Source organism: Oncorhynchus tshawytscha, linkage group LG03 (assembly GCF_018296145.1).
Source record: "Oncorhynchus tshawytscha isolate Ot180627B linkage group LG03, Otsh_v2.0, whole genome shotgun sequence".
NCBI lineage: Eukaryota > Metazoa > Chordata > Actinopteri > Salmoniformes > Salmonidae > Oncorhynchus > Oncorhynchus tshawytscha.
Genome location: NC_056431.1, coordinates 39,497,148 through 39,503,673, shown reverse-complemented (window position 1 = coordinate 39,503,673; position 6,526 = coordinate 39,497,148). Strand labels below are relative to the sequence as shown.

The window sequence follows — 6,526 nt, the reverse complement described above, 5'->3', positions numbered from 1 at the left end:
CCTGATACTTTCCATCAAAACAAGAGAAGCTGAACATGACACAACTTCTGTCACATTTTGTCATTTAGCAGATTCTCTTATCCAAAGTCCAGTTAGTGTATTCATTTTAAGGTAGCTAGGTAAGACAACCACAAATTACAGTCATAGTGGATGTAAACTGAAATGCTACAGTACATGATTCTGAAAGAAGAAGTTAAAGTGTGGCAACAAGGCTATTTGGATGTTATCGTGTCAGGCTGTGGGTAGAACTGACTATTGTGACATTAGTTTGTAAATACATTCGTTTTAGTTCATTGATTAATTTACCATTATCATAAGATAACCTGGAGGTTGAGGCCTAGAAAAGACATATTCTCAAACTGCAATACGCCAGAGTATTATGAGAAGTAAGTTCAAAGGGGGCATTCTGGGATTCAAACAACAACAAAGCAGACACCCGGCAACATTTTGGTGAACAGCTGAGGGGTGGGGCTCAATAAACGTAACCACTCTCAAATTCATAGACAGAGCTATGGATGCAAGGACTGACCATCCAAGAGATCAACATGACAGTTTAACCATGTTTTGAAGTTATACAGTCTTTGTTTACAATTGGATGGTTTACAAACAGTGGAGTAAAAACAAGCCTATCTTTGTGGTTGTGATGAAGTAAGACAGTTGAACTATGCTCATGATGCATTTGTAAATTACATTCTTAAACAATCAATGGCTATATATCATTAATTAAAAGTCCAAAATGAATGTATCAGTCCCAGATTGCCCCTTTAAAATGAACTGTGGCTCTGAAAAAATATTGAGTAAAAAGTGCTATTGATACACAATTTTATACCGTTCGGTATCCTGCACATGAGAGTAGATGTAAAAAATGTAGACGTCACAAAACAAGATGTCACTGGTGATAGTATACTATATCGCCATCTTTTGGAAAAGTTGACCATGAAACAGTTTAGAGACAATACACATATAATACCTATTTTGAGTGTCAGAAAAGTCGGTATGGCAAACGTTTTAAAACCTAAACATTCAATCCCTCAGGATGACTATTCACAATTCTAATTCATATATAATTTTCAATTTTGACAGTTGCAATTCCAAGGGGCCAACTGCAACCACTAATGGCCACTAGACTTTTGCTAGCTGATTTCTCATTCAACCATGTTCTAAAATCACCAGCACAGCTGATCTTAATTGCAATTGTTGTTCACCACAGATTTACTGCTCATAACTCAGATTAAGGGGTTATCTTTTAGTACTTGATTGCAACATTTTTCAAGACAATTTCACCCTCTGGTGGGTATTATCGTCGGAACATTTTATATTTTATTCTTGCATCTTGAGCAGACTAAGGGTGATTTATATATTTGACAATCATTCCGTACAACTAAAATAAAGTATTTAATTTCCTAATTTCCTACGCAAATCAACATGGCAATTAGCCATACCATACACATTTTATGAGTGGAAGAAATCATGGTGTAGGATCCATTTTTTGTTTCCAATTGATGCAACCATTAATATTTTACTCGTCCTAATAAACATGGTCATTTCTTATCAAGTGCAATATTTCTGTAGGCTACACATTTCTACTGAAAGAGTATTTAGGGACAAGCATATACATATTTTTTTAAATGTGATGTATTGTTTTTCTTCTGCATGGATAGTACTTCAAAATCTCAATTTCTATTACTATTTGGGGAATAAAGTCGGAATTAAACTTTGAGAATAAACTCAACAAAGAACAAATTCAAAATTGTAGGGGACTTGCTTTAATTGCATCCAACTGAGGACAGACATCAGTTCAACATCTAGTTTTGATTGACATTTGGTTGAGTTGTCAACTAACGTGAATTGAATGTGAAATAAAACAAAAATGTAACCCTCTCATTGGATTTAGGTTAAAGGTTAGGTGATAAAAACAAGACATTCCCATGTTGACTTTTTGACAATTCTACATTGATTCATTGTCATCACATTACATTTTTAGGTTGAAATTAAGTGGAAACAACGTTGATTCAACCATTTTTTCCCCAGTGGGATGCCTCCCTGGCTCTCTGTTGCTGTGAGTCACTGTTTAAATGTCTATATTTGTCAGAAGGTGGGTGTAGCTGGTGCATGAAGTGAGGCGAAAGAGAGCAGAATGAGTGAGCAACATACTTTACTCAAAATAAAGGCACAAGGCAAACATACAATTTACCAACAATAAACGGTAATCAATTACGCTCGGGTGAAAACAACCAGCCATAACGTACCGAATGAACTTAGAAACAATCATGCACAAAAACATGAGGGAAACACAGGGTTAAATACATGAACATGTAATTGGGGATTGAAACCAGGTGTGTGGAAAACAAATACAAAACAAATGGAAAATGAAAGGTGGATCGACGATGGCAAGAAGACCGGTGACGTCAACCTCCGAATGCCGCCCAAACAAGGTGAGGGACCGACTTCAGCGGAAGTCGTGACAGTACCCCCCCTTGACGCGCAGCTCCAGCAGCGCGCCGACACCAGCCTCGGGGAAGACCCGGAGGGCGATCCGGATGGAGATAGTGGAACTCCCGCAGCATCGACGGGTCTAACACGTTCTCCACCGGCACCCAGCATCTCTCAGGAGGAGGAGACGGCAGGACTTGGAAAACCGTTAGGAAATCCACTGACAGGTGCGACCACGGCCGTTGTGGAACGGGTAAGGGTTCCCTCTGGGCAAGTGCCTAGAGGCCTTGCAGGAGCCGAGAAGGAGGAAACATAAACCCTCACGTCCTTAGCCAAAGTGGACCACCAGTACTTCCCATTAAAACAGCGCACTCTCGACCGATGCCCGGATGACCAGAGGAGGGAAACGTGTGGGCCCAATAGATCAAACGGTCGCGGACAGCAGACGGAATGTACAGACAGCCAGCTGGACATTGGAGGGGAGTGGGCTCTGTAAGTAACGCCCACTCGATGTCCGCGTCCAGCTCCCACACTACCGATGCCGTCAGGCAAGAGGCCGGGAACATGGGGGTGTGATCCACTGTGGGGGTCCGCTCCGCTGTGTCATACATCCGGGACAGTGCGTCTGCCATTCTCACCCAGATAGCTCTGGGTGAGAATGGTGCCGGCTCACCTGGGGTGACGCCAGAGTGCCCTGCCTGCTGCCTCGACCCCCAGAGGAACCAACCCGACACCGACCGGCAGTGTGACCTCTGCGGCCACAGATAGAGCACGTGAAGGAACCTACTCTGGTCTCCCTGAGCGCAGCACGTCCCAGCTCTATGGGTATCGGAGCGGTGGTGCTGGGGGATGGAACCGACAGATCCCAATCTGCATGTCCGCGGGTAGCCAGCTGGTTATCCAGCCAAATGGACAGGTCCACCAACTGGTCAAGGGTGAGGGTGGTGTCCCTGCAGGCCAACTCCCGACGGACGTCCTTGCGCAAACTGCAGCGATAGTGGTTGATCAGGGCCCTGTTGTTCCATCCTGTGCCGGCAGCCAGGGTCCGAAAGTCCATCGCGAGCCCCTGGGCGCTCCTTGTCCCCTGCCACAGGTAGAAGAGACGTTCAGCCGCCGCTTTACCCTCGGGCGGGTGGTCGAAGACGGCCCGGAAGTTGTCCCACTCCAGAGATTTCCCCGAGAGGCACGAGACGAGGGCAGACACCCTCTCACGGCCCGAGGGAGCCGGGTGAACGGTCGCCAGGTATAAATCCAGCTGCAGCAGGAAACCCTGGCAGCGTGCGGCCGTCCCATCGTACTCCCTGGGAAGTGCGAGACGAATCCCACTGGAACCGGGTGCGGAGGGGGTGAGTAGTGGAGACCCCTGTTGTGCTGGTGGGGGCGCTGGAGGGACTCCCTGTCTCTCCCAGCGGTCCATCATCTGGACGGCTCGCTCCATTGCAGCGCCGAGATGGTGAAGCATCGCCACGTGCTCCTGGACGCGCTCCTCGACTCCGCTACCAGGGGTACCTGCTCCTGCTGACTCCATAATTCGGGTGTGCAATTCTGTAAAGGAGTGCGTTCCTGGCTGCAGGGAAGTCAGGTGCAGGAGAGCAGAAATGCATAGCAAACGGAGCCCTTTATTGAGGCGAACAAAACACGGCACTCAGAAAACTAACCACACACGGGTTACAATAACCCTTTGCAAACCATCCTGGAGTACACATACATTTACACATAACAATCCCACACACAGACATGGGGCGGAAACCGAGGGTTATATGCAAGACGAATAATGAGGGAATATACAATCCAGGTGTGCGGGAAAACAAGACAAAACAAATGGAAAATGAAAGGTGGATCGGCAATGGCTAGAAGACCGGAGACTTCGAAAGCCGAACGCCGCCCGAACAAGGAGAGGGACCGACCTCGGCGGAAGTCGTGACAGTTCAAATGGTGGAAAAAGTACTCAACTGTCATACTTGAGTAAAAGTAAAGATACCTTAACAGAAAATGACTCAAGTAAAAGTGAAAGTCACCCAGTAAAATACTACTTGAGTAAAAGTGTAAAAGTATCAAAAGTAAAAGTATAAACCTTAACAAATTCCTTATATTAAGCAAACCAGACGGCACAATTTTCTGACGGATAGCCAGGGGCACACTCAAACACTCAAACATAAATGACAAACTAAGCATTTGTGTTTAGTGAGTTTGCCAGATCAGAGGCAGTAGGGATGACCAGGGATGTTCTCTAGATAAGAGTGTGAATTGGACCATTTTCCTGTCATATGTAACGAGTACTTTTGGGTGTCAGGGAAAATGTATGGAGTAAAAAGTACATTATTTTCTTTAGGAATGTAGTGAATTAAAAGTGAAAGTTGGCAAAAATAAAAATAATAAAGTATAAATACCCCCCAAAAACGACTTAAGTAGTACTTTCAAGTATGTTTTATTAAGTACTTTACACCACTGGTTGTTCATCATTGCTAGACAGCCATTTTCAAGTCTTGCCATAGATTTTCATGCCGATTTAAGTAAAACTTTAACTAGGCCACTCAGGAACATTCAATGTGGTCTTGGTAAGCAACTCCAGTGTACATTTGGGCTTGTGTATTAGGTTATTGCCCTGCTGAAGGGTCTCCCAATATCTGTTGGGAGACTGAACCAGGTTATCCTGTAGGATTTTGCTCCCTAACCCTTGCCGATGACAAGCACATCCATAACATGATGCAGCCACCACCAGGCTTGAGAATATAAAGTATAAATATAATTGTATATGTGGTGTACAGAGATGAGGTAGTCATTCAAAAAGCATGTTAAACAGTATTATTGCAGAGTCCATTGCACACAGAGTTTTAGTAAGACAGCCGAAGTTGTGCTCTACACACAACTTGTTTTTATTTTCTAGGTTTAAGTGTAGAAATACTGTCTTTATAAGCACATCACTATGATATTTTCAGCAGAAAATGTTTTGTCTTTGCAACACGAACACACCCATAAATTGTTTGTTGATAATGTATTCCTACTCAAGATGGGGGATGTTTGAACAATGTCCACATGTAGCCTACACCTTTAGGGGCAGTGGCGATTTTAGCATGTACATCTTGGTGGGGCAAAAACAAATAATATGGGATGCATAACAGCAAAGCCACTACACAACACAACACTAAACAATACATTAATTGCACAATAAAGGTGACAAACGGTGAACAGAAACTGTCCCAACAGCAGAGTCCCGACAGCAGTCCAAACACCTTACCACTGCCACACCTGGCAATCAGCGGAGCCTTGTCTGGCAGTGAAACAGTTAATTCAGCCTCATTTACTGCCTTTTACAAAAATATAGCTGATATGGCTGACTTGCTTAAACAAATGTGGTTTCTACTGTCAATTGAGATGTACAAACTATGGCATAAGGGGACGACAAACAGATAAGAGGCAATTCGTAATTTTGATTAAGACATTAATGAGCGAGCTAAGATGGACGTAGTCAATATAACTATTTGTTCAGCACTTTTGAAATGTACAGCGACAGAATTCAGAACATGTGCGGTTCTTACAGTGTTCTCCCTGTACACCAAGTCAGGACCGTAAGATAAATAAAGGGGCATATACTGTTTGAGGTTGTGGACAGGTGTCTTTTATACTGATAACAAGTTCAAACAGGTGCCATTAATACAGGTAACGAGTGGAGGACAGAGGAGCCTCTTAAAGAGGAAGTTACAGGTCTGTGAGAGCCAGAAAGCTTGCTTGTTTGTAGGTGACCAAATACTTATTTTCCACCATAATTTTCAAATAAATTCATTAAAAATCCTACAATGTGACTTTCTGGATCTTTTTTCTCATTTTGTCTGTCATAGTTGATGTGTACCTATGATGACAATTACAGGCCTCTCTCATATTTTTAAGTGGGAGAACTTGCACAATTGGTGGCTGACTAAATACTTTTTTGCCCCACTGTAAGTAGCTAGTTTTTCCCGAGTTCCCAGTTGTCTTGAACTCACTAAAGTCAGATTTTGCAGTTTGGAGTCAACAGTTGTTCTGAGCGCGGTTCAAATCCTGCTTAATTGACGGCATGGCCAATGTTGAATGCTTATAATTTTAAACTAGGAAA

At 43.6% G+C, this 6,526-nt stretch overlaps 1 long non-coding RNA gene across 1 annotated transcript in view; it reads left to right on the top strand.

The window, feature by feature from the left end:
• The window catches only part of LOC112235218, a 43,729-nt gene that overhangs the window by 3,044 nt on the left and 34,159 nt on the right, over positions 1-6,526 (top strand). The window lies entirely within an intron of this gene.